Source organism: Moschus berezovskii, chromosome 25 (genome assembly GCF_049115385.1).
Source record: "Moschus berezovskii isolate FMDL1 chromosome 25, NW_MosBer_1.0, whole genome shotgun sequence".
Classification (NCBI taxonomy): Eukaryota; Metazoa; Chordata; class Mammalia; order Artiodactyla; family Moschidae; genus Moschus; species Moschus berezovskii.
This window is the reverse complement of record NC_142484.1, coordinates 51,316,444-51,343,722: the sequence shown is the minus strand read 5'-3', so window position 1 is coordinate 51,343,722 and position 27,279 is coordinate 51,316,444. Positions and strand designations below refer to the sequence as shown.

Sequence of the window (27,279 nt, the reverse complement as noted above, 5' to 3'; positions counted from 1 at the left end):
GTTAAGGGCAAGATTCTCGCCAAGAGAATTAATCTGCATATCGAGCATATTAAGCACTCTAAGAGCCGAGATAGCTTTCTGAAACGTGTGAAGGAAAACGATCAGAAAAAGAAGGAAGCCAAAGAGAAAGGGACTTGGGTTTAGCTGAAGCGCCAGCCTGCTCCACCCAGAGAAGCACACTTTGTGAGGACCCATGGAAAGGAACCCGAAGTGTTGGAGCCCATTCCCTATGAATTCATGGCCCGATGGGTGTAAAAATAAAGACCTGGACTGTAAAAAAACAAAACAAAACTTGGCTTAAAACACAACATTCAGAAAACTAAGACCACGACATCCAGTCCCATCACTTCATGGCAAACAGGGAAACATTGGAAACCGTGAGAGACTATTTTGGGGGGGCTCCCAAATCACTGCAGATGGTGACTGCAGCCATGAAATTAAAACACACTTGCTCCTTGGCAGAAAAGTTATGACCATCCTAGATGGCACATTAAAAAGCAGTGACATCACTTGCCAACAAAGGTCCATCTAGTCAAAGCTATGGGTTTTCTGGTTGTCATGTATGGATGCAAGAGTTGAACTATAAAGAAAGCTGATCGCCGAAGAACTGATGCTTTTGAACTGTGGTGTTGGAGAAGACTCTTGAGAGTCCCTTGGACAGAAAGGAGATCAAACCACTCTATCATAAAGGAAATCCGTCCTGAATACTCACTGGAAGGACTGATGCTGAAGCTGAAACTCCAATACTTTGGCCACCTGATGGGAAGAACTGACTCGTTGGGAAAGACCCTGATGCTGGGAAAGACGGAAGGCGGGAGGAGAAGGGGACGACAGAGGATGAGATGGCATCACCGACTAAATGCACAGGAGTTTGAGCAAGCTCTGGGAGTTGGTGATGGACAGGGAGGCCTGGCAAGCTACAGTCCATGGGGTTGCAAAGAGTCGGACACGACTGAGCGACTGACCTGAACTGAAGCAAAAATGTGCGTATGAATGTTCATAACAGAGTAGTGTTATTCACAATAACCAAAAAGAGCAAAATAGAGCAAAAGCAAGCAAAGGAAAGGAAATAATAAAGAAGAGAAGTCAACGACACTGAAATCAGAAAATCAATTTTTTAAAAAATATCACTCAACCCGAGAGATGGTTCTTTGAAAACTTCAGTACAATTGATAGGGTTCTAGGACGAATAACTTAAAAAGACAGAGAAACACAACTTAACCAATATCAAGAATGAAAAAGAGGGTATCACTAGAGACTGTACTGACATTAAAAATAGAATAAGGAAGGACTTCCCTAGTGCCCAGGGGTTAAGAATCCGCCTGCCAATGCAGGGGACACAGGTTCGATCCCTGGTCCAGGATGATCCCTCATGCTTCAGAGTGACATGCCCGTGTGCCACAACTACTGAAGCCCACACTCTAAAGCCCAGGCTCTCCAACAAGAGAAGCCAGCACAATGAAAAGCCTAAAACAAAGAGCAGCACCCATACTCTGCAACTAGGGAAAGACTGCACGCAGCAATGACAACCCAGCACAGCCAAAACTAACTTTCACTTTCCAATAAAAATGCTAAAAATATATAACTAATATTACAAACAACTCTATGCATATAAAACAGACAAGTTAGATGAAGTAGACCAATTCTTCATAAGTCAGACTACCAAAACTCACCCAAGATGAAACTGATAATCTGAAGAGTCCTATAACTATTCGACAGATTGAATGTGCAGTTTAAAATCTCCTGAAAAAAGATATTCAGGCCTGATGCTTTCACTGGTAAAAATCTAACAATTTTAAAAGAACACCAATTCTACACAATCTCTTCCAGAAAACAGCAGAGAACTAATGCGAACAAATTCTGTGAACTTCAGATTACTTAATATTCAGTTCAGTTGCTCAGTTGTGTCCAACTCTTTGAGACCCCATAGACTGCAGCATCCCTGTCCATCACCAATTCAGAGTTTACTTAAACTCATGTCCACTGAGTTGGTGATGCCATCCAACCATCTCATCCTCTGTCGTCCCCTTCTCCTCCCGCCTTCAACCTTTCCCAGTATTAGGGTCTTTCCCAATGAGTCAGTTCTTCCCATCAGGTGGCCAAACAATCTTGCTATTTCAAAGAACAGCAAGGAGAGATAAGAAAGCCTTCCTCAGTGATCAGTGCAAACAAATAGAGGAACACATTAGAATGGGAAAGACTAGAGATCTCTTCAAGAAAACTGGAGATACCAAGGGAACATTTCATCCAAAGATGGGCTCAATAAAGGACAGAAATGGTACGGACCTAACAGAAGCAGAAGATATTAAGAACAGGTGGCAAGAATACACAGAATTATTTAATATTAAAGCAAAACAAAAGTGTGTCAGTCGCTCAGTCATATCTGACTCTTTGCGATCTCATGGACTGTAGCCCGAAAGTCTCCTCTGTCCATGGAAAGCTCCAGGCAAGAATACTGGAGTGGGATGCCATGCCCTTCTCCAGGGGATCTTCCTGACCCAGGGATTGAACCTGTGTCTCCTGCATTGCAGGCAGTTTTTACTTTCTGAGTCACCAAGGAAGCCCAACAAAGATAATACAAAAGATGAAAACTGCAGACTAATACCACCCCCTTAAAAAATACAAAAATCCTTCATAAAATAATAGGAAATCAAGTCCAAAAATATATGAAAAGCATTATACAACACCACAACTTAGTAGGATTTGTTCCAGAAATCCAAAGCTGGTTCAATATTCCAACACCAACGTAATCCACCAAATCAACAGGCTAACATAACAAAGAGAAAAATCACACGATCATACCAAATGATGCCGAAAAAGCATTCATGATTTTAAAAGTTTTCAGCAGACTAGATATAGAAAGTAACTTCTTCAACTTGACAAAGTATATATACAAAAACCCTACAGTAAACATCATACTTTGTGGTGAAAGACTGGATTTCTATCTTCAACACTGGAAACAAGGGAAGAATGCCAAGTCCCACCACTCAAATTCAACAGAGTCCTAGAAGTCCCATCAGCACAAAACAAGAAAAGGAAACAAAAAGTGTAGAGACTGGAAAAAGAAAACCGTCCCGATTTGCGTGTGACATTACTGTCTACGTAGAACATCCCAAGGAATCACAAAAAAACATGTTTAAATTAGTCACAACAACAAAAAACTAATAAAATTTATTAGTGCTAGAATGAGTAAGTTCAACAAGGTTGCAGAATACAAGAAAAACATACCTAGAAAATGAATATCTGTATACAATTGTGCTTTTATATCTATTGAATATGTAGAAACAAAACAATACATTTATAATCCCATTTATTTTTTAAAAAAGAAACACCTGGGTATATACTTAACAAAACACATACAGCTTGTGTGCTGAAAGGAAGATATAAATAAATGAACAGATATATGTTTTATTAGTCTGCTAGGGCTGGACCCACTCCAGTGTTCTTGCCTGGAGAATCCCAGGGACGGGGGAGCCTGGTGGGCCTCCGTCTATGGGGTCACACAGAGTCGGGCACGACTGAAGTGACTTAGCAGCAGCAGCAGCAGGGCTGTTATCGGAGAAGGCAATGGCAAGCCACTCCAGTACTCTTGCCTGGAAAATCCCATGGATGGAGGAGCCTGGTGGGCTGCAGTCCATGGGGTCGCTAAAGGTCAGGCACGACTGAGCAACTTCACTTTCACTTTTCACTTTCACACACTGGAGGAGGAAATGGCAGCCCACTCCAGTGTTCTTGCCTGGAGAATCCCAGGGATGGGGGACCCTGGTGGGCTTCTGTCTATGGGGTCACACAGAGTCGGACACGACTGAAGTGACGCAGGAGCAGCAGCAGCAGCAGGGCTGTTATCGGAGAAGGCAATGGCAAGCCACTCCAGTACTCTTGCCTGGAAAATCCCATGGATGGAGGAGCCTGGTGGGCTGCAGTCCATGGGGTCGCTAAAGGTCAGACACGACTGAGCAACTTCACTTTCACTTTTCACTTTCACACACTGGAGGAGGAAATGGCAGCCCACTCCAGTGTTCTTGCCTGGAGAATCCCAGGGATGGGGGAGCCTGGGGGGCTGCCGTCTGTGGGGTCGCACAGAGTCCGACACGACTGAAGTGACTTAGCAGCAGCAGCAGGGCTGTTGTAACAAAGTCCCTCAAACTCAGTGGCTTAAACAATAGAAATTGATTGTGTCACATTTCTGGAAGCTAAAAGTCTGAGACCAAGGTGCTGGCAGAGACATACTGCCTCTAAAGGTGATAGGGAAAGATATGTTCCAGCTATCTTTCTCAGCTTCTAGCTGCCCCTTGGCTCGTGGCAGCACACGCCTAAGCTTCACACAGCATTCTCTCCATGCTTCTACACGCATCGACCCTCTATGCGCACCTGTGTCTAATATGGCCTTTTCTGAGGATACCTGTCATATTGCAACAGGAGTCCCTCACTACTTCAGTACACATCTGTGTTAACTAATAACATTGAGAATGACCCTATTTTCAGATAAGGTCACATTCTGAGGTACTGGAGGTTAGAGCTTATTAGGGGCACTCAAGGGACTCCCCTGATGGCTCAGACAGCAACGGATCTGCCTGCAATGCGGGAGACCCAGGTGCAATCCCTGGATCGGGAAGATCCCTTGGACAAGGGAATGGTTACCCACTCCAGTATTCTTCCCTGGAGAGAATTCCATGCAGAGAGGAGCCTGACGGGCTACAGTCCATGGGGTCACAGAGAGTCAGACACGACCAAGCGGCTAACACTTTCACTTTTCAGGGGGACTCAAGTCAATCCACAACAACACTGTTTATGGGTTGGAGATTCAACATCTGACCTCTAGATTTAGTCACATTTCTGTCACAATCCACTAACACTTTTAGTAGTTAAAGACAAGTTTATTCTAGATTTTATATGAAAAAGTAGAATAAATGAAACAATTTTGGGGAAAAAAAGTGGGAAAAATCTTACTATCCAATTTTAAGATTTACTGTATAGCTAACAAAAATCAAGACACTGTGGTATTGCTGGTGAAACACATGCAAAGATCAACAGGACAGAATAGAGAACCCAAATATAAATCTATACAAGGACAGATAACGAATTTTTGAGGAAGAAGCAAAAGCAGTTCAATAGTGTAAGGATAGACAGCCTGTCCAACAAATAGCGAGGAAGCTAGGGGCAAAAAAATGAAACTGACTTTATACAAATTAACTCAAAATTGATCATAGATTTAAATGTGAGACGTCAAAGTATAAAACTTCAGAGGATTTGCAGACCAACTTCAGTTCTTATAAACGACACCAAACATGCACTCTCTAAAAGGAAAAAAACTTGGTAAACTGGACTTTGTTAAAATTTAAGACTTCTATTCTCCTAGACTTTGTTAAAAGGATGAAAAAGCAAGCTATAGACAAGAATAAGCTATTTACAAACTACATTTCCAACAAAGGATTTGTATCTAGAATATATAAAGAACTCTCAAAGCTCAAAAGTCAAAAACAATTCAACTGAAAATGAACAATAGACATGAACAGACATTTGATCAAAGAAGATACATGAATGGCACATGAAAAGATGTCCAATATTATTAGCCATAAGGGAAATGCAAATTGAAATCACGTAAGATACCACATCATCTGAGAAAAGCTGAATAAAAAAATGCGAATACCAAATGGTGGAAAGAATGCTGAGAACGTACGTCTCTCATACACTGCTGGTAGAATGTAAAACGGTAGAACCTCTATGGAAAATAATTGAGTCGTTTCTTAAAAACTCAAACACACGCTTACCGTATAACCCGGCAATCACACTCCTGGGCATTCATTTACCCAAAAGGAAAATTTATGTCTGCACAAAAACCTGTATATGATTGTTCACAGCAGCTTTATTTGTAATAGCAAAAAGCTGGAAACAATTCAGTATCCTTCAGTGGATGATTCAACAAACCGCAGAACATCTCTATACCGGAACTGCTGCTGCTGCTGCTAAGTCACTTCAGTCGTGTCCGACTCTGTGTGACCCCATAGACGGAAGCCCACCAGGCTCCCCCGTCCCTGGGATTCTCCAGGCAAGAACACTGGAGTGGGTTGCCATTTCCTTCTCCAATGTGTGAAAGTGAAAAGTGAAAGTGAAGTCGCTCAGTCGTGTCCGACCCTTAGCGACCCCACGGACTGCAGCCTACCAGGCTCCTTCATCCATGGGATTTTCTAGGCAAGAGTACTGGAGTGGCTTGCCATTGCCTTCTCCGCTATACCGGAACAGTACTCAGCAATTAAAAACAGTCACGACTGGTACATGAAACAACCTGGATGGATCTCAAGGGTATTATACTAAATGAAAACAGTCAATCTCAAAAGATTATATACTGTATGATTCTATTTATATAATATTCTTGAAATGACAAAAGTATAGGGACAAAGAACAAATTAGTCATTGCCTGGTAATAGGAAAGGGTGGTAGGGAGAAAGGAAGCACAAGCAAGATGTGGTGATAAAAACAGTTCTGTGTCGTTTTGGTGTTTTGTTTTCTTTTTGCCATGCTCCGGGTCTTGTGGGATCTCAGTTCCCCGACGAGGGATCCAAACTACTGCCCCCTGCAGTGGAAGCACAGTACTCTAACCACTGGACTGTCAGAGAATTTCCACAGTATTTTAACCAAAGTGATGGCTACATGAACATATACATGTGATAAAAATGCACAGACAATAAAAATACATGTACATGTGCAGACACAAAAATGAGTACATGTAAAAACTGGTGAAATGTGATAAAGGGCTAAAGAGTACACCAATGATAGCTTTTTTTTTTTTTAGATCACCTGTGCCTTTAAAATTTTTTATTTATTTATTTGGCTGTGCTGGGTCTTCATTGCTGAGTGCAGGCTTTCTCTAGCTGCAGGGAGTGGGGGCTACTCTCTAGTTGCTTTGTGCAGGCTTCTCATTGCAGTGGCTTCTCTTGTTGCAGAACACAGGCTCTAGGGCATAGAGGCTTCAGTAGTTGTGGTACGTGGGCTTAGCTGTCCCGAGGCATGTGGGATCATCCTGGATCCGGGATCAAACTGGTGTCCCCTGTACTGGCAAGAGGATTCTTAACCACTTGACCACTAGGGAAGTCCAATGTCCCAGTTTTGATACTAACAGCTACATAAGATAGCAAGACACCGCGCCCTCCAAGCCCCTGGTGAAACTAGCTACAGTATACAGAATTTCTACACTACTTTAACTTCCTGAGCTGCTGCTGCTGCTAAGTTGCTTCAGTCGTGTCCGACCGTGTGCGACCCCCATACATGGCAGCCCACTAGACTCCCCCGTCCCTGGGATTCTCCAGGCAAGAACACTGGAGTGGGTTGCCATTTCCTTCTCCAATGCATGAAAGTGAAAAGAGAAAGTGAAGTTACTCAGTCATGTCTGACTCTTAGCCACCCCACGGGCTGTAGCCTACCAGGCTCCTCCGTCCATGGGATTTTCCAGGCAAGAGTACTGGAGTGGGTTGCCATTGCCTTCTCCCTGTGAGTCTATAACTATTTTAAAGTTTAGGGACTCCCTGGTGGTCCAGTGGTTAAGAATCCACCTTGAAATGCAAGGGACACCAGTTCAATCCCTGGTCTGGGAAGATCCCACATGCCACAGGGCTACTGAGCCAGTGGGCCACAACTAATGAGCCCAAGCTCTGGAGACTGCAAGTTGCAACTATTAAGTCCACGTTCCACGACTACTGAAGCCTATGCACTTTAGAGCCCGTGCCCTGAAACAAGAGAAGCCACTGCATCGGAGAAGCTCTTAATCCACAACTAGAGAAAGACTGTGCACAGCAACGAAGACCCAGTGCCACGAAAAAAAAAAAAAAAAAAACTTCAAAGTTTAAAACTGCATTATATTCACAGCTGATACGTGTGTAGACATCATGCATGCAAGCATGTACATGCCCTAAATCAGCCTCAGACCCGCTAAGTCCCCAACCATACAACACCAACTAAGCTGATACTGACATGTCACCATGGTGGTAAAACCTCCATTTGTAAGCCCCATCATGAATTATAAAATTGCCTTGAATCACTATTTTGTGCTGCCTGCACTGAGTACAAGGCTTTAAGTTTATGCGTCTGTCACTCACTAGCTAGAAGTATCTTGTGCTGTATCTCAGCTAGCATTTATGGACACTTACTACAGGCTGGGCAGTGCTGTAAGTGCTTCACATACCGAACTTAATCTTCTCAACAATCCCACAAGGGAGGTACTATAATCAGTCACACCATTTTATAATCAATGTGAAGAAAAGAAGACACAGAAAGTTAAGTACCTCGCCGAAGATCACATAGCTACAAAGACAGTCCCAAGAGTTAAACCATGGCATTCTTATCCAGAGCCCTTGAGCTTATTAACCAGTTGGGTCTCTGTAAACTCTCTAAATTTCAGCTTTTCCTCTATAAAATGGTGTTAACTTAGTTTGAGTGTACTCCGGGAGTTGGTGATGGACAGGGAGGCCTGGCGTGCTGTGATTCATGGGGTCGCGGAGGGTCGGACACGACTGAGTGACTGAACTGAACTGAACTGAACTGAATATATATAGATGCATTAAGGAGATCAAACCAGTCCAGTCCATCCTAAAGGGAATCAACCCTGAATATTCACCGCAAGGACTGATGCTGAAGCTGAAGCTCCAACACTCTGGCCACCTGATGTGAAGAACCGACTCACTGGAAAAGACCCTGATGCTGGGAAAGACTGAGGGTAGGAGGAGAAGGAGATGACAGAGGATGAGACGATTGGATGGCATCACAGACTCAATGGAGATGAGTTTGAGCAAATTCCAGGAGATGGAGAAGGACAGGGAAGCCTGGCATGCTGCAGTCCGTGGGGTTGCAAAGAGCGTGCTTATGTAGAAACGCACGTTTTTGTAAAGTGAGAGAAACAAACATACCAACATACTAACAAGGATCTTTTCTCCAACTTAATAAATGGACATTCACCCCATTCATTTGAACATGTTCCAACTTCAATCGAAGTATTGAGGAGGAATTCTCTATACACAGTGAAAGAACACCCAACTTGTTGACTGTGAACAATAATAAGAAAAGTTGAAGTAACCCACATTCTGCAATTTCTCTCCTGGCACCATATACGATTTCATTCGAAGCACTCATTTTGATTTCACCAAATGTCAGTACAGGAATGAACCTGATGGCATTGAAACGTGTATATTCTCATATGTGAAACGAATCGCCAGTTCAGGGTCGATGCATGTAACAGGATGCTCGGGGCTGGTATGAGGGGATGACCTAGAGGGAGGATAAGGGGAGGAGGGAGGTGGGAGGGGGGTTCGGGAGGGGGAACTCATGTACACTCGGGGCGGATTCATGTCAATGTATGTCAAAACCAACCAATATAATATTGTAAAATAAAAAAAAAAAAAAAGGAATGAACCTGAGGCAGGCTTGAAGCCTGGGTCTGCTGAACGATGCTATCACCTAGGAAATGTCTTTCAACTCATCCAGTCCCACAAAGAACAGTCAGGAATGTGCTGGGGTTACCTGCTCCAATTATTTGCTCCCACTAAAAGCTGGCAAGCTGATCCAAAGGTCCTGGGTCAGAGACAGGAGGGTGTCATCAGCAGACAAGTCCTTGTAAGGATCTAAGAATCCTTACTTCTATTTGAAGGTGTGCTGTGTTGATTGCTGAACTTCCATACCCTTTGCTATTACAGAAACTTTACACTCTCAGACTGTCAGGAGACTCTGTCAGTGGCATCCCTGTCCTGATATGACAAGCAAGTCAACTATCCCCGACATCACTTCACATCACCAAAGCTTTCTCTTTCTCATCTAGGTGCTCTCCCTAGAATGAGTGGAATTCAAAAAGATGCGGTCTCACTGCCAACAAAATGTCTAGCCTATATGGGCATGTTTGAAGAGAGGTCAGAGATAGCTCACCACGCCACCATCAGGAAAGCCCCCGGAGCCCACAATGAGAGATGCAAACTCATGTGAAACAAACACATCGTCTTTCTCCGACTTTCGCTCTAGGGTCACTTACAAATGAAATTTAAATAGAAGTAACACTTGTGGATCATCTATTCGGCGTCATGCATTGTGCTAGCTACTTAAATCTCTCATTTAATCCTAACAGCCGTTCAAAGTATTTTTGTTATCAGTGCCTTTTCACAAATGATTTTCACAAAGATGTTGAAAGTCAAGTGACTCAGTCGTGTCCGACTTTTTGCGACCCCGTGGACTGTAGCCTACCAGGCTCCTCCGTCCATGGGATTTTCCAGGCAAGAGTACTGGAGTGGGTTGCCGTTTCCTTCTCCGGATCACAGAGATGTTAGGTGACTTAATTTCAAAGTCTGAAAGCTACTACGTGAAAGAGGCAAAAGTTAAACCCAAATCAGTCCATAAATCTTTATGACTTATTTCTTACAACCCTATCTGCTGTCCAAAGGAGTCATACTGACTTAAAATGATACCAGAAACAAAGATATTCCTCCTTCATTTTTTTGGTGAGAGAACTGGGTAGTTTTAATACCCAGCAGGGACTATCATGCCTGGAACCAAATTCCTATATGAAACCAATACCCATTTCCATACACCCAATCTCACAGTCTATACCAAATCTCTCCTTACCAGTTAGACTGTGTGTAGTCAGTGGAAGAGCAGAAATATTTTATTCAACCTCTACAATATTTTCAAGTATTTGGACTATACAAGTTGCCCTCTACATTTCAAAATCTGTGAATAATAATCTTTCCCAGATTTATGTTCGTTTACTTGGAAGTACTAAACCTTTGAATTTTACTATAAAATGAAGATTCCAAAACATGTTGTATTCAATTTGCTGAAAGCATTGTAAAAAGGATTAAAGACTAAAATTAAAAAAAAAACAACTTTAAATTCTATGTACTATGTAGCTACATTAATATTAGAATACGGGAAAATGGTAAAAGCTATCCCTTTCAGAGAACTTACTCCAAAAGTACTGTGCAAAATACTTTACAAACACTTCATTTTCTATCTTCCAAAGTGTTAACTCTAGTTTACAAGTAAAGTTACAATGGTAAGAAAACTCAAGTAACCTGCCAAAAGTAATACAGATAGAAAGTGCTAGCTGCTGCTGCAGTTTATACAACTCCAAGCTTTTTCCTCTTACTGTCACAGTTTGCTGCCCCCTAATTCCTATCTGGTCAACATATCTTTGTCCCCAATTCTAAAACCATTATTGAAACACATACGAAATTATTTAAACCTGTTATTAACTGTATCCATTGACTGGTCATAGCTTCTAAAGTAAAAGAATTAAAAAGTGCCTAAAGAATTACCATTAGAAGAATTCAAGTAAGGCAACAGATTTTCATGAAGTCCTGAGAGGTCAAGAACAGATAATTCACACAACAAAACCTTTATCACTGCTTGGGAGTTGCTGTTCGTAAATCGATGTGAAGACAGTAAGACCAGGATACCATCTTAAGTATTTAAGACAATGTAAATACTGTAAACCCACCAGCCTAAAGTCTGAGCCAAAGAACCCATTTTCAAAATCATGTTACCTTCAATATTTACTAAGTGAATTATGAGCATTATTATTATTATCGTCTGCTCTTTAAAGTCTTATTATTAAATAGCAAAAAAGATGTAACCATAACTTGGACAATTTAAACTTCTGAAAGGCTATTACTTCTCCAGTTCCAAATTTTCAAATTTCTTCATAAAAGAATAATATCTGAAAACTAAGATGAGTAACATTCCCCAAATCTGAAATCTTCGATCGATCAGAGTCTGAACCTAAATACATAACTTTTTAATGTACAAGATGCAGTTCAAAATAACATATTAGTTTTTCCTGTCGTTTATCAAACACATTCAGTAGACTGATTAAAAGGGCAATACAAGAACAATTTTCTACGACATGCCAAATAATAGATGAAGTCTTACCTCCACTGCTAAAGCTGCCGTCTGTTGGTCATAATGATTCAGAAGACTGGGCATGAAGGTAGTGTTACAAGGCAAATCTTGGCACCTCCTCAAGGTAACAGGCTCAAAGAACACAAACTGTGCCCACCTATATGGCCCACAAACATAGTCAAGGGCACAGATAGAAGACGATCCAACTCAGAGCCATGCTTTCTCGATCGAATGAGATTCAGATGATCAGGCCCACTCAATATGTATTTTAGATCTTTGTACACCTGCAGGTCTCAGCTTGGAAGTACTTCTTCTATCTTGCTGTTAAGTTCTTCAAACTCTTTGCACCGTCAGAGGTTTGTTAGCTTGGTCTCATGAAAGGCATTTGTTTTTGTTTTCACAATATGGGAAAATGACATCATCTTGCCTCTTCTTTTCATTTTATTACATCGGGTACCATCTGGCCAACGTGTCAACTGGATCAACCACATTCCCAAACAACAGACTCCATCCTAGGAGAAGAGCTCTTTCTGCCTTTGGCTGAAATATCTGAAAAAATAATTGTTTTTTAAAAATGGGAGAAATTAGCAATTTCCTCTTGAAATATTACAGGCTTGATAGTAAAACTTTGATTAGCTCAGTAAAGTTGTAGGATACACAATCAGTATACAAAAATCAGTTGCGTTTCTACACACTAACAATCAGCTACTAGAAAAAGAAACTTTAAAATACTGCCTTTGGGACTTTCTGGTGGTCCAGTGATTCAAGCTGCACACATCCACGACTGGGGCACCGGTGCACTCCCTGGTGGAGAACTAAACTTCCAAATGCCGGGCGTGTGGCTAACAACAACAACAATCACAGACTTTGACGAGAGATACAACACTGCCTTACAGATAAAACACATGGGTATTTCATAAACAAATACGATAGTTTTTCTACCGTATCATTCTTGCTCTAGATATACCAGAGAATCCATAAATAGCATTTAAAGGCACTGTTTCCTCCCTCAGTTGTTTACATACCATACAGTTTAATTTCCCATCTATAATGGTAGTTTTTCATTTGTCACAAGACATAATTGATCCATTGGGAAAAACTTGCATGCTGCTGTCCTAAATTTTATTTAAATATCTGCCACACTTAATAACAAGCTATTTAAATTTTATTACAAATGTTTTAATCATCAAATGATTCAGCAGATGGTATCTCTGAAAGGTGTAAAATATAAAGAAAACAAAAGATATGGATTCAAGCCTCTTCCCAACTATGTGAATCTCTTAACTTCTCTGAGCTCAGAATTTTCCTTTCTAAAAATTGCGCCTCCCTATCAAAGATGGTACGTAAGTGAATTATAAAATAATGTACTCTATAAAAGGTAAAGCAACATCAAACTTTAGGTAGTTTTATTACTGATTTACGGCAGATACAAAGACTGACTTCTATCAACCAATACTGAACTGGCAAACAGGAGATTCTAAAAGTAGTATCAGGACGTTTTCCCAACAATGCTTCATCCTTTTAGATAGTACAAAAATTCAGTACATAGCTAGAGAAAACGTTTGACCAACAAACGCTTCATTACACACAGTCAGGCTGCAGAGAAGAATCAACCCTAGAAAGTTACAGCGTGGGCTATGAATGATTTCCAGTTAAGAGTTTCTACCAAGTTTCAGAGTCTGATTTGACACTGCCTTTGCTGGGGGCTTCCCTGGTGGCTCAGGCGGTAAAGAATCCGCCTGTGATGCTGGAGACATGCGTTTGATCCCTGGGTTGGGACGATTCCCTGGAGGAGGAAATGGCAACCCACACCAGTATTCTTGCCTGGAGAACTCCGTGGACAGAGAAGTCCAGCAGGCTACAGTCCATGGGGTCACAGAGAGTTGGATGCAGCTTTCACTTTTTTTCTAGGGACAAAAATATGCATCTCCTTGGGGGCTGGAAGGGTAGGTAGAGTGGAAGGCAAGATTGGTAGGAAAAAAGCTTATTCTAAAACTATCATACTTCCGTTTGGTTTTGTAATGATGTTAAGTCTGCTTTTACTTTATTCGCGCTTCACAGATGGCAAATATTTCTGTTTGAAGTACCCAACCTCGGTTGGGAAAACATGAGAAAGTCAGGTTCAGAAATTCTCAGAGACCCAGGTTAACAGGACAACTCAAATAGATATTAGGGCCCGTGACAGCTTAGACCTTGAAAACTTGACTGGCTTGGCTAAAGCAGGGAAAGAAACTGTCCTTTGTGCACTACCAATGACAGTGACCTCTGCATCCCAAGCTTTAATTACTGGGCAGAAAAAACTATTTGGAGAAAGTAAAGCCATGGCGGAATCTTCCCATTTTTCCCTCAAGCATATGGTCTTGAGTAGAAGAAGGGAAAAGGAAACTCTACAACCTTAGGAATTAGGAACACCAAAGTTACAAGCAACCTCTGCCCCAAATGTCTAATCTCTCTAATACTGAAATCTCTAAATCAGAAATATTTGTTAAAGCTTCTTGGCCTGCCATATTGTTTCCTCCTCCAAGTTGGGCCCAGAAATGTGATGTCTGGCTATGGAAAAGTGATGTCAAACACAGTCATCTATATTTAAGCTTACTTATCAGGCAGCACGGTAACAATTATGCCTGTCACTAATGTGTCAAATAAGCCCTGCAAGCTTTATTTGGCTACAGTATCAAAACATCCATCGAAGTTCCATGTTTGTAGTTTGCTGCTTATGCAGCCTGTTCCCGGAGAAGGCAATGGCAAGCCACTCCAGTACTATTGCCTAGAAAATCCCATGGATGGAGGAGCCTGGTAGGCTGCAGTCCGTGGGGTCGCTAAGGGTCGGACACGACTGAGCGACTTCACTTTCACTTTTCACTTTCCACTTTCACACATTGGAGAAGGAAATGGCAACCCACTCCAGTGTTCTTGCCTGGAGAATCCCAGGGACGGGGGAGCCTGGTGGGCCTCCGTCTGTGGGGTCACACAGAGTCGGACACGACTGAAGTGACTTAGCAGCAGCAGCAGCAGCAGCCTGTTCATCTGCTTGCAACTTAAAAAAATATTAAAGGGAACACTGCTCCCTAATGAATCTGTAGATAACAATGAGAATTTCAAAAATTTCATTTAGACTATTTTTCAAACAGTATGGGTTCCAAATTTACAGTTCAAAGAAGATTACCACACAAAACACGAGGAAGAAACAAAGTAATATTGAGTTTTTTAAACTAGATGAGAAACCCCCTATACTTCTGTCTACTCTATTTTACCTGTTTTTCTCTTAGTTATTCCTTTCGCCTCATTTACAAACAATGCTTCTCACAGACTTACAAAAGTGCTTTCCTTTAGGGACTTTAACATTCTAATTTCCATACATCAAAACATTTTTGTAAAATTATTGTTAGGCTGGGGTAGGATAAAACCTTAATACATTAAGACTGTAATTTATGATTATTAAGATAAATCAGAAAAAACAGCAGAATGCCATGAGACAAGAGGAAAAATAGGAACAGTAAAAATGTTAAGAAATTTATATTTCGTCCAAATCAGAGGTTCCCTAATTTTCATGTGCTGCAGATTCATAGAAACCCCATAGGTCTAAGAAATCCGAACCTCTGGTAAATGAAGGATATACATGCATTCTAACAATTATCTCGGTACTGTTACAAGTGATCTATTAAGTCGTATTTTGAGAAATGCTATCCTAAAGTAGAATAATTTAACTCAGTACAGGATATTTGCACATAATTATGTGCTTAGCAAAAGTAATATATAAAATGAATTTTTTAAAAAGCAGATAAAGAACAATACTTGAATAGAAAAATGGAAAAAAGGACATACATTTACAAAAGAAATACAAATGGCTAACAAACATATGAAAATATATTCAACTTTACTAATAAAAACATACAAACATGATATATAACATTTTTGCCAATCAGATGAACAAAGAAAGAATAACAGAACACAGTAAAGGAGAGGGTGCGGAAAAAAGAATATATTCAACATTTCAACACTGGGAAATACATTTTTTTTTTTTTTTTTTTGGCTGTCCCACACGGCTTGCAGAATCTTAGTTCCCCAAACAGGGGCTGAACCCGGGCCAAGGCAGTGAAGTGTCTAACCACTAGACTGCCAGGAAATTCTCCATTTTCAAATACTACTGGAGGAAAAGCAAACTAGTTGGTATTTCAAAAAAATAGCCAGGGACATCAAAAGCTCTTCAAACGTATATAATTTGATTCAGCAGACCTATTCTACAATTTATTCTAAGAAAGAAAACACAAGTACACATGATGTATAACTGAAATGTTAGTACAACACTGTTTACAAAATAAAAACCCAGACAAACTGAAAGTCTACCAACAAGGAATTGGTTAAATTACGGCACAATCAGCACATAACACACTCACTAAAACTGATGAGCAGGATCTGTATATGCGGATGTGAAAAGACAGTAACAATACAATAAGTGAAAACTAAAATTTTAAATGGTTTACAAAACAGAATATAGTCTCCCACTTTTGTCAGAAATATACATACGTGAAACAGAATAAAACTTACCTGAATTGTTTAAAGATATGATATTCTAGGGACTTCCCTGGCAATCCAGTGATTAGGACTCCACACTTCTCCTTCAGGGCGCTTGCGTTTGATCGCTGGTCAGAGAATTAAGGTCCCACAAACTGCACGGCGAGGTCAAAAAACAAAAACAAAACAAAAAAGGAGTAAAGTATTATAAATGCTGAAATGTTATTTTAAAATCTGTCCCACGTTATTTCTGTATGGGAAAATAAGTCTGCTAAATCTATAAATGTGTGCTGACAATACTACTACTTGAATCAATGTTTACTGACTGTTGATTAAGTAACAAGCCAAGACACAAAAATGCCCTACTACAGGCAGCAAGAAAAGCAAAAAAAAAAAAAAAACAAAACTGATGATGAACTTAGAAAGGGTCAAAAATTGATTCTGAATACTGAAAAAAAATCAGATCACACCTCAGCTGAACCAAATATTCAGTTCAGTTCAGTTCAGTCGTTCAGTCGTCTCCCACTCTTTGCGACCCCATGAATCACAGCACGCCAGGCCTCCCTGTCCATCACCAACTCCCGGAGTTCACTCAAACTCATGCCACATCAAACTCATGTCGGTGATGCCATCCAGCCATCTCATTCTCTTTCGTCCCCTTCTCTGCCCAGCCCAATCCCTCCCAGCATCAGAGTCTTTTGGAGTGAGTCAACTCTTCGCATGAGGTGGCCAAAGTGTTGGAGCTTCAGCTTTAGCATCAGTCCTTCCAATGAACACCCAGGATTGATCTCCTTTAGAATGGACTGGTTCAACCTCCTTGCAGTCCAAGGGACTCTCCAGAGTCTTCTCCAACACCACAGTTTGAAAGCATCAATATTGTGGCGATCAGCTTTCTTCACAGTCCAACTCTCACATCCATACATGACCACTGGAAAAACCATAGCCTTGACTAGACGGACCTTGGTTGGCAAAGTAATGTCTCTGCTTTTTAATATACTACCTAGGCTAGTCATAATTTTCCTTCCAAGGAGTAAGCGTCATTTAATTTCCTGGCTGCAATCAGCATCCGCAGTGATTGTGGAGCCACCTAAAATAAAGTCTGACACTGTTTCCACTGCTTCCCCATCTATTTCCCATGAAGTGATGGGACCGGATGCCATGATCTTCGTTTTCTGAATGTTGAGCTTCAAGCCAACTTTTTCACTCTCCTCTTTCACTTTCATCAAGAGGCTTTTGAGTTCCTCTTCACTTTCGGCCATAACTGTCCATAACCAAATATTATGCACAGTTAAAAAAAAAGTTGATATATATTCTAAATTGTTTTTCAATAATGTAATGAAATAAATGCTTCTAAGCAGGATCACATGAGCATGGATAGCAACAATCCTTTTTCCTAAGAGAACCATCCTTGAAGAAGCTGTAAGTTTCAGAGAGCAGGACACAGAAGATGGAGGAAACCAAGAAATACTGACAGAATACAGCAGCTGATTACATAAAGGTTAAATGATGTTGTGCGTTCTTTTTGATATTATATCTTTGACTATAGAAATCTGCAGAATCTCAGCTGAAGAAAGGGAGTGGCTGGATTAACTGGAGGGAACAGTCTCAGGCGCCAAGGACCAGTAGAAAATGAAGGGTCTGGAAACAGTTTTCCATGCCCTAACCCTGAGAACGGAGAAGGCAATGGCAAGCCACTCCAGTATTCTTGCCTAGAAAATCCCATGGATGGAGGAGCCTGGTAGGCTGCAGTCCGTGGGGTCGCTAAGGGTCGGACACGACTGAGCGACTTCACTTTCAGTTTTCACTTTCACACATTGGAGAAGGAAATGGCAACTCACTCCAGTGTTCTTGCCTGGAGAATCCCAGGGACGGGGGAGCCTGGTGGGCTTCCGTCTATGGGGTCACACAGAGTCGGACACGACTGAAGTGACTTAGCAGCAGCAGCAGTAGCAGCAACCCTGAGAAAAGAGACATTCAGTTCTTTACAGAGCAATATAAGATATGTGGGAAAACTAACTTCAGATTAAATGACCTGATGATTATTTCATCAGAAAACAAAAAGGACTAGATACACTTAACCCTACACTTTAATTTTTATCAATGTGTAACATCAGCAATCTGACATTCCCCAATTTACCAGTTCTCTTGTGAAGATAAAAAGTAAAAGCCCCTAAAATAAGGTGAGTACTTGTCCTGAAGAACAGCAATAAAGGGGATGCAATCTTGGAAGATTGTCTTCAGAGGCTGGCTACAAAGCCAGACCCAAAGAACTCAGCTGGGAAAAGTAGGAGAGGGCAACTGTGAAGAGGAAAGAAAGCAGGCTGAATCCCAGAAGAGACCATGACAAAAGTGGGCCCTGGGGACTTGTCAGCGAGGCCCTGCAACCAAAGATGTTAGCAAGTCTATTCCAATCAACACTTCTGTACAGAAAGTGATTCCTTTCATCTTTCTCAGCTTAGATTTACTTATCTCGACACACTATAAACGTACCTAACATTTTGCCTTTCCAATTCAGAAATTAAAGGTTGCCTCAAACACACCGGCTACAATGGGAACAGGAGGATACTCTTTTGTCTTCTTTCAGAGTTTTCCAAGACTGCGTTATAAGGATTAGCAATCACTACCTCTGAAGCTTCTTCTCTCAAGGAAATCATCATCTTGTCAGACAGGAAAGTACACACGGAGAGCATATCGCTGCTCAAAGTGCTAGATTTCTTTTCCTAAAACTCATGTGGGTTTTGGCCTTTTGTTTTCCATATCTAATTTTTTTTTATATAAATTCATTCTCAGGATACTGCTTTCTGGTTGCTGAAGTTTATATAGCTCCATATTTAAATCTTAGGGCCTAGATTCTCAGTAATCTCAAGGTATCACTTTGCCACTTTATCTAATTTTTAAAGTCCGTCTAGTTGTCTACTGATTACAAAAGATAATCTAATTTCCAGTGTGCTGAGCAATGGGGCTTAAAGAAATACAGGAAAATCAAATACATTAAAGCTCAAAATTAAAATGAACAGTAGTCATCAAAAGCCAGTCCATCTTACAAATTATATAAGACTAGAGAAAGCAGAAAATCTTTTAAAACTAAAAGCAAAACTGGAAAGGTGAAAGATGGCCAGAATCTGGACTTTAAAAAAAAAAAAAACAACAGGTTGAAATTCCAGCCTGGTTTCCCTTTTTCATTAAAATGTGTTCAAAAAATGCTCTAATATCAAGCTCCTGATTGTTTTCCCCCCTTTAGCATGGTTGCATGTTTTGACTCTAAAATTAGTTTAATGAGATAAACTTTGGGGACCAAGATTTTTTTAGGCCTACTAGCCTAGTTGTTTTTTCTCAAACTTCATTCACAGTGCATGCCTTGGATCCACCAAAACAGTTGCTAGTTCTCAGCATAACTCAAAGACTGTAACTCAAAGACAGATTCATCATTTCTGATGCAACAGTCAGTTAAAACTGCTTTCTAGTCAAAGGGGAGTTGTTACTCTTCAAACATTCATTCCTAACCTTCTGGAAATGCCCCTATTAAAAACCTTCACTTCTTTCCTCAAGACGCTGTAACCCTTCTTCTCACAAATCTACACTAAACAATTCCTCTCATACATATTTCAAAGTCTTGCTTTTCATTCGACTACTGCACTTTTTGTGGCCATCTGCAGCTTTAAACGTCTCTAATTCTAGAGATTTTAGGGGTTAAAAAACACTCGAGGCCAACACTGCTCTTCCCTGTGAAAGAAGGGAAAGATACAGTTAAGAACTGCTTCCTATCACAAGTCTCCTGAAGAAAATAAAGTCAACAGCAGTCTAACATCAACAAACTAGCATGCTCAGAGTAAGTTTTCATTATGAAATCTCATCGTTTTACTAACACATTCTTTGCCTGGGAAGTGGGCAACAGAGGACTTACAGGGAATTTAAAAGCCCCTCTCTCTGCCCAATGATGACGCTCTCACAGCACTGTGCTACACAAAGAAAGAATGTGCTCTTTACTGTTTATCTTCCCCACAAGGCTCTCTACTTCAAATATCTCAATCATGGCTGGGGATGTCTCTACAGAAATCCACCTCAATGTTCAAAGCACAAAACAAAGCTCAGAGGAATACAGCACCTAAGATGAAAAAGGGATGAAAGAACCTACAGTCCTTTCTTCTTCTATTAATAGGGCACTGGTGGATTCGGGAGAGACGTAGAGGCAGGGAATATTAGTGGATGAGAAAAAAATAAATACCGGAGGAGGAGGAAAGAGAAGGTAGGCTGGTAGGCTTTACTATTACTTTACTTACTTACTTTACTTTACTTACTTTATTTATTACTTTACTTACTTTACTATTACCTTACTTTCCTGACAGTTTCAAAGCATTTGGGGGGAGGGGGGGAGAGGAAGAACCTGTTATTTCACTAAAGAAAAAGCAACACTGTAAGAAGAATTGCATCTCAATTATTTTTTATTTTCAGCTCTATCCCTGCAAGCCAGCCCACTTAAGCTTTTACATCACTTTCCTATCTTATGACCTCTATGTTGGGGTTTGGGACTTCAAACAAACACTTTTTTGTTCTTTTCCTTCTTCTTCTGGAGGGAAAAGATGGCACTGATTTGCTTAAAAGTACGGATGGGGAAAAAAAAAAAGTACGGATGGAAAGCATTATCTTGAGGAGTAAATGGGTCTTAAGAACAGAACTATGGATTTCTCTATCCCTTTGACTGTCAGCACACCACTAAAGGCTAAATGAAGGCTCAAGAGGGAGGTAACATCCCCCTTGTCAAGTCTCTGTTTCCTTGCTCCTGCGATATTGGCTTTGCCAAGTAACCCAAGTCCCGTAAATACACATTACAGGTCTCTCCAAACTACTTCTATAAAATAAGATCTTGTTTGACCAACCTTATAGAGCAATCATTTATTTCTACAGCTCCTGAGATGCTCTGCTGCTCTGTGTGCCTACATTCAGAAGGGAACTAAAATTCCAAATTTCATTTATTCTGGGCCAAAAACCAGACCTTTTGTCCTCCTTCCTAGACATGTTGCAACTTCAAGTTGACTCCTCTGCCTAAATTAGTGGCATATGCTTTTGCTCTTTTAAGAAAGAAAGAAAAAACACCCCTTTTTCCCTTATTGAGGAAGGCACCTAACTCTGATAAAGGCCTCTGCTGCTGCTGCTGCTATGTCGCTTCAGTCGTGTCCGACTCTGTGCGACCCCATAGACAGAAGCCCACCAGGCTCCCCCGTCCCTGGGATTCTCCAGGCAATAACACTGGAGTGGGCTGCCATTTCCTTCTCCAATGCATGAAAGTGAAAAGTGAAAATGAAGGCCCTCAGTTGTGTCTGACTCTTCGCGACCCCATGGACTGCAGCCTACCAGGCTCTTCCGTCCATGGGAATTTCCAGGCAAGAGTACTGGAGTGGGGTGCCATTGCCTTCTCCGACAAAGGCCTCTAGGAAGATGCTAAATTGCCTTGACATGTTTGCTGCTGCTGCTAAGTCATGTCAGTCGTGTCCGACTCTGTGTGACCCCAGAGACGGAAACCCACCAGGCTCCCCCGTCCCTGGGATTCTCCAGGCAAGAACACTGGAGTGGGGTGCCATTTCCTTCTCCAATGTGTGAAAGTGAAAAGTGAAAGTAAAGTCGCTCAGTCGTGTCTGACCCTTAGCGACCCCACGAACTGCAGCCTACCAGGCTCCTCCGTCCATGGGATTTTCTAGGCAAGAGAACTGGAGTGGCTTGCCATTGCCTTCTCCGCTTGACACGTTTAACAGCACCTTATTTCAGAGAACATGTTTGAACCTCCAGCCGTACCCCAAGGGCAAACACACGGAGCCCCCAAGGGGGCAGAGGGGGAAGCCTCCAGGAGGAATAGGCAGACTTTGCAAAACTGACGGGAGGGAGGAGAGGGGACAACTTTCAGGACTAGAAACAGGAGGCAGTCCAGATGCTGCGACGCCGCCCGGGCCCCGGGATGAACCGACGCCCCCGCGCCCCCGCGCCCAGCCCTCGGCCGCGTCCTCCCCCCACAGCCCCCAGCGGCCCGGGAGCGCCACACGGCCCCGCGGCGCCGGTCGAGCCCCAGGGCTGGCGGAGTGGGCGCGGCGCGGGGTGGGGGGGCGCGGGCGCGGAGACCCAGAGGGTCAATCCCGTCCGCGGGCATCGGCCCGCCGCGGCGCCCAGCCCCAAACTCGGGCGCCCCCGCGCCGCGCCGGCCCGCCGCCCGCCCCGAGAAAGCCCCGAGACACCCCTCCACAGCGCGCCGCCCAAGCCTTTGGTTTCGGCGGTGCCGAGAAGAACGCTCCCCGAGGAGGAGGGACCGCGGCTGCCGGTGCCTCCTCGGCACAGGGTCAGACCGAGGAGCGGGCAGCCGCGGGCGGCAACTCCTCAGTCCCCGCTCCCGACTCCTTTTCCCGCTGCGCCGAACGGGAAGGGGCCTCCACGACCCGGGACTCACCTCACACCTCGGGGCCGTGCTCCCGGGAGGCTGCGGCGCCGGCCGGGAGCGGCCGCGGGTCCCTCGGCTACACGGAGCCAGCGAGAGGCGCCGGCGAGCTTTCGCGAGTGCCAGGGCGCGGGGGCGGGCGGGGGCGGGGCGCATGCGCACGCACGTACGGCGCAGGCGCGCTGCGCCCGCTCGGCTGCGCGCTTGCGTTTTGTGCCCAGCTTCTGGGTAGCCGGAGAAGGCAATGGTAAGCCACTCCAGTACTCTTGCCTGGAGAATCCCATGGACGGAGGAGCCTGGTAGGCTGCGGTCCGTGGGGTCGCTAAAGGTCGGACACGACTGAGCAACTTCACTTTCCCTTTTCACTTTCATGGATTGGAGAAGGAAATGGCAACCCACTCCAGTACTCTTGCCTGGGGAATCCCAGGGACGGGGTGGGGCCTGGTGGGCTTCCGTCTCTGGGGTCACACAGATTCGGACACGAGTGAAGCGACTTAGCAGCAGCAGCAGCAGTTAGATTACCAGATACATCATATATATGAAATTGCTGCTGCTGCTGCTGCTAAGTCGCTTCAGTCGTGTCCGACTCTGTGTGACCCCATAGACAGAAGCCCACCAGGGTCCCCCATCCCTGGGATTCTCCAGGCAAGAGTACTGGAGTGGCTTGCCACTGCCTTCTCTGATTTGAGTGCTACCGGGAAGCTGGACTGGAAGTCCCGGCCCGCCCCCGCGCCCTGGCAGTCGCGCAAACTCGCCGGCGCTCCTCGCTGGCTCCGTGTAGCCGAGGGACCCGCGGTGTGAGGTGAGTCCCGTTGGGAAGATCCCCTGGAGAAGGGGAAGGCTGCCCACTCCAGTATTCTGGCCTGGAGAATTCTATCGACGGTACAGTCCATAGGGTGGCAAAGAGTCAGACATGACTGAGCGACTTTCACTTTCACTTTCAAGTATATGCTTGACTCACTTTTCTAAGTATAAGATAACTTCATTTTATATTTAGACCAAGATTTGGCAACCATTTTTTGTTAAGGGCTAGATAGTAAGTATTTTCAGTTTTGCAGGCCATGTGATCTCTGTCTCAACTTAGCTGTAGGCAATACATTATATGTGGCTGTATTCCTATAAAATTTTATTTGCAAAAATAGATGGTAGGTTTTGGTCTGGGGGCCATAGTTTGATAAAACCCCCCTCTTAGATTTTTAATGATGGAAAGGGTCACAGTCATTCTTTTATAAATAAGAGAGTTGATGATTTTATCAGCATTATTCATCATAGATGATGTGCTTTTGATTTTACAAGTATTTAATTCTTCAAGTCATATAGTTTTAGGATTACTGACTCAGTTAAGAGGCTATTTAATGTCAAGAGAAGATATACCATTTTAGCAGTCGTTTACATAGAATATAATGGAAATGGTGCCTTTCTAGGATTGTGCAACATGGTAGTATTGTATCGTTTCTATAATCCCCTAAGAGAGCTACCAACAAGCTTGACTTAAAGTTATAGGTAATGCTCATAATGCGTTATAATCCTATATTTATAATCCATGATACATATCCTTTAATTTTTGCAACTGCACTGTAATATAAGTATTATGCTTATTTTATGAATGAGGATACAAAGTCTCATAGAGCATGAGCAATGTGCCCCAGGCCATGTGAATTAGGCAGAAACGTAAATGCCTCTCCTAGCTGCCACACTACTGTTCTTCCTAGGGCAGGACATTGTCTGACTTTAATTGTGAGTATGTGTATGACACAGACTATATAGGTACATAAAATAAATACCTGTAAACTCAGGATTGGTGACTTTCTCCTGTGAAATGTTATCAGTTGCCTCCAAAGCTGAATGAAAGAATTTAACTCATTTGCACATATCATAAGAAGACCAGGTAGAAAAAGTGACTCTCTGGAAGGTAAGGAGAAGCTTGCAGTTGATAGAAAGATGAAAGTTGTTTTGCAGCCCAAAGAGCAATATGGAAAAAGATATTGAGGCAGATGTGAGAAAAGTTGAAAGCAGTGCTAAGCGCCTCACCTTAGCAGAGCAGACAGATGATCACTGAAACAGCATCATCAGAGATTGCCCCTCTCTGCAGAAGCGTCCTCACGTTTGAGAGCAGTCTCCAATAAAAGACACACAGGTTGATTAAACCATACTAATTGCTACTACTTTTACAGTTAAAACCTGTAAGGTTATGACCACCTTGATCTGCCTAAAACTGAAGGTTCAGTATTACATCGAACCAAAGAATTAAGGGTTTAGTTCCCATACGGAGTTGTGCGTCTCTTGCTCTGTAGCTGCTGTATGGCTGTTCTTGGGCCCGTTAAACCACTGTAGACAGTTTGCAGGGGTGAGGTACTGTGGTGCTTCCACTGATGCTGGTCCATCATGGTTATAGTCGCTTCCTGCTGATCTTACATTAAAATGCTCACGAAAAGCTCAGAGAGACAAAATAGTGTGTGTAGGTATGAAGAATAGGGAAGGGCTGTTACATTCAGAGGAAAAAAAATGTGATACCAAAGACTATGGACTTCAGAGTCAGAAGATCTGAATTCAGATGCATGCTCTCAGTTTTAACTTTGAATAAGACCCATTTATTCCTGGTCAAGCCTCGATTTCCTTATTTGTAAAATAGGAACAATAGCAAAATCTCCCCATGTTCCTCATAGCCTTATTGTGAGCCGCAGCTGATGAAAAGTTTGTGAAAGCCTTTATACAATGCATTATGCATTTTAAATTTAGTATGCAAATGTAGCATATTATAGCTTTAATTCTGCATTTTAGCTTTGCTGAAGAACATCATCTGCCTTTGGAATTTTAACCATTAAATCACTGAATTGAAAAGTTAATAAACTGTAGAATTTAGTAAATTTGAGCTCTACATGGAAGCAACTGAATTTAGTAATTTTATCTTATAATATTTATTTCAGTGTTTTGCATTTTGGTAAACATGTGAGAGCGTAGGAAGTCCTATTAGATAGCCAATCTCTGTCTCTAGAGGGCACCGAAGGACTCAAATGTTTACCTGAATCTTGCTCTGGGTATGTATCGATATTTTTATTTTACTTTATTTTTCAATCTTGAGAATTTCTTATAACCCTCTTTCTGCCAAAGAATACTAAATTATTATGAGAGGTTTGTGATAGAATTGATGTGAAATTCCCAAGCACCTAACGACTCAAACAGCCCTTTTTAAAATTGGTTATATGGCTACTTTTCTCTTGCCAGGAATCCTTGGTAGAGCTTAACTCTATCATTACCTCATCTTGTATATGGGAGGTACTTCTTTGAATACCTATACTTCAGAAGTATTTGGCTGTAAATAATTTGATGACAGAGAAAATCGGGTCAACAAATAAAATATCTTCTTAAAAGCCAAGTGATGTAAACAATCAATTTTGCTTCTATTTCAAGTTATAGAAGATAAAATAGAAAGTTTTAATGGCCAATTATAAGACAGATGAGAGCTGTGCATTTCTTAAATGGTACATGGCATAACCTGAGTCTGTTAGTCCAGTATGAGTTACAAGTTGCCGACATAACTTAAAACTAGTAGGTGTAGTCCCTGCGATTTAAGATGATATGTACATTTGTAGTGACACTAAATATTACTTATTGTGGGTAAGGGTGAAATTAACCCCCTGCATTATTAATCATGTCAGGATTTTGTTCTGTACTCTGACTTGTTGGCCTCCCAGTCCTATATTTCAGGGGAGAGGGCTGTTGCGGAGGTGACCAGGGGCTCCTTGGGCAGGCCCCTCTTTAGGGCTTGCAGCGTTTTGCTCAGGTGAACATGTTCCTGTCACACGCTAGATTCTTAGGTCTCAGACCTGGGTTTGAATCCTAGAACCACCACTTACTGGCTTGATATTATGTAGATTTTTCTTTTTTACTTTCCCTAAACCTCAGTTTCCTCAACTATACAATGGAAATTAATATTACCACCCACCTCAGAGAGTTGTTTTGAGGATTAAATGAGATGTTGCATATCAAGTTCAGTACTTGACACAGTGCATATAAGTCGTAATTTCCTTTATATTTCTCCTTCATGAGTATAAGTTGATGGCAGTTTTTTCCTCCACTCTTGCTTATTCTACTGGTAATCCTGTATAGGTTCATGAAGGGTTCCTGGAGAGTAAAGTTCAGTACCTGACACATACAAAGTACTCAGAAAATACTTTCTGTTATTACTATAAGTTTTGGTTCTTAATTTATATATTCAGAGACGTGATAATGTCATTATGTTCAAAGGAGGGTACAGTGTTTGGGGCAAATAGATTTTCACTGATATTTTTATTTTAGTACAATCTGCCTCTTCTGTGAGTTTTTAAGATTATTTTTAAAGTCCTCTATAATTTCATTTCTATTTTTGTAAGTTGGACTATTTGCTTAATTGAATCAGGGACAATTTTTAATATATGGAGACTATAAATTATGGAATCTCTTTTGGAAGCTAAATATTGGTTTATAGA

General features: G+C 42.1%; 1 protein-coding gene across 10 annotated transcripts in view; it reads right to left on the bottom strand.

The window, feature by feature from the left end:
* The window catches only part of LOC148773950 (ferroxidase HEPHL1-like), a 158,439-nt gene extending 135,481 nt beyond the window's left edge, over positions 1-22,958 (bottom strand). For 7 of the 10 annotated variants that reach the window (XR_016036281.1, XR_016036282.1, XR_016036285.1 and 4 more), the window contains exons 1-4: positions 22,823-22,943; positions 18,228-18,347; positions 16,423-16,544; positions 11,905-12,423 (exon numbers count right to left, since the gene is read on the bottom strand). The gene's annotated coding sequence lies outside the window, so the exon portion shown is untranslated. Of the gene's footprint in view, positions 1-11,904; positions 12,424-16,422; positions 16,545-16,859; positions 16,879-18,227; positions 18,348-22,822 lie in introns of those variants that run through there. The other 3 variants (XR_016036283.1, XR_016036284.1, XM_088832020.1) reach the window with 3 other exon arrangements.
* Positions 22,959-27,279: the final 4,321 nt, after the last annotated feature.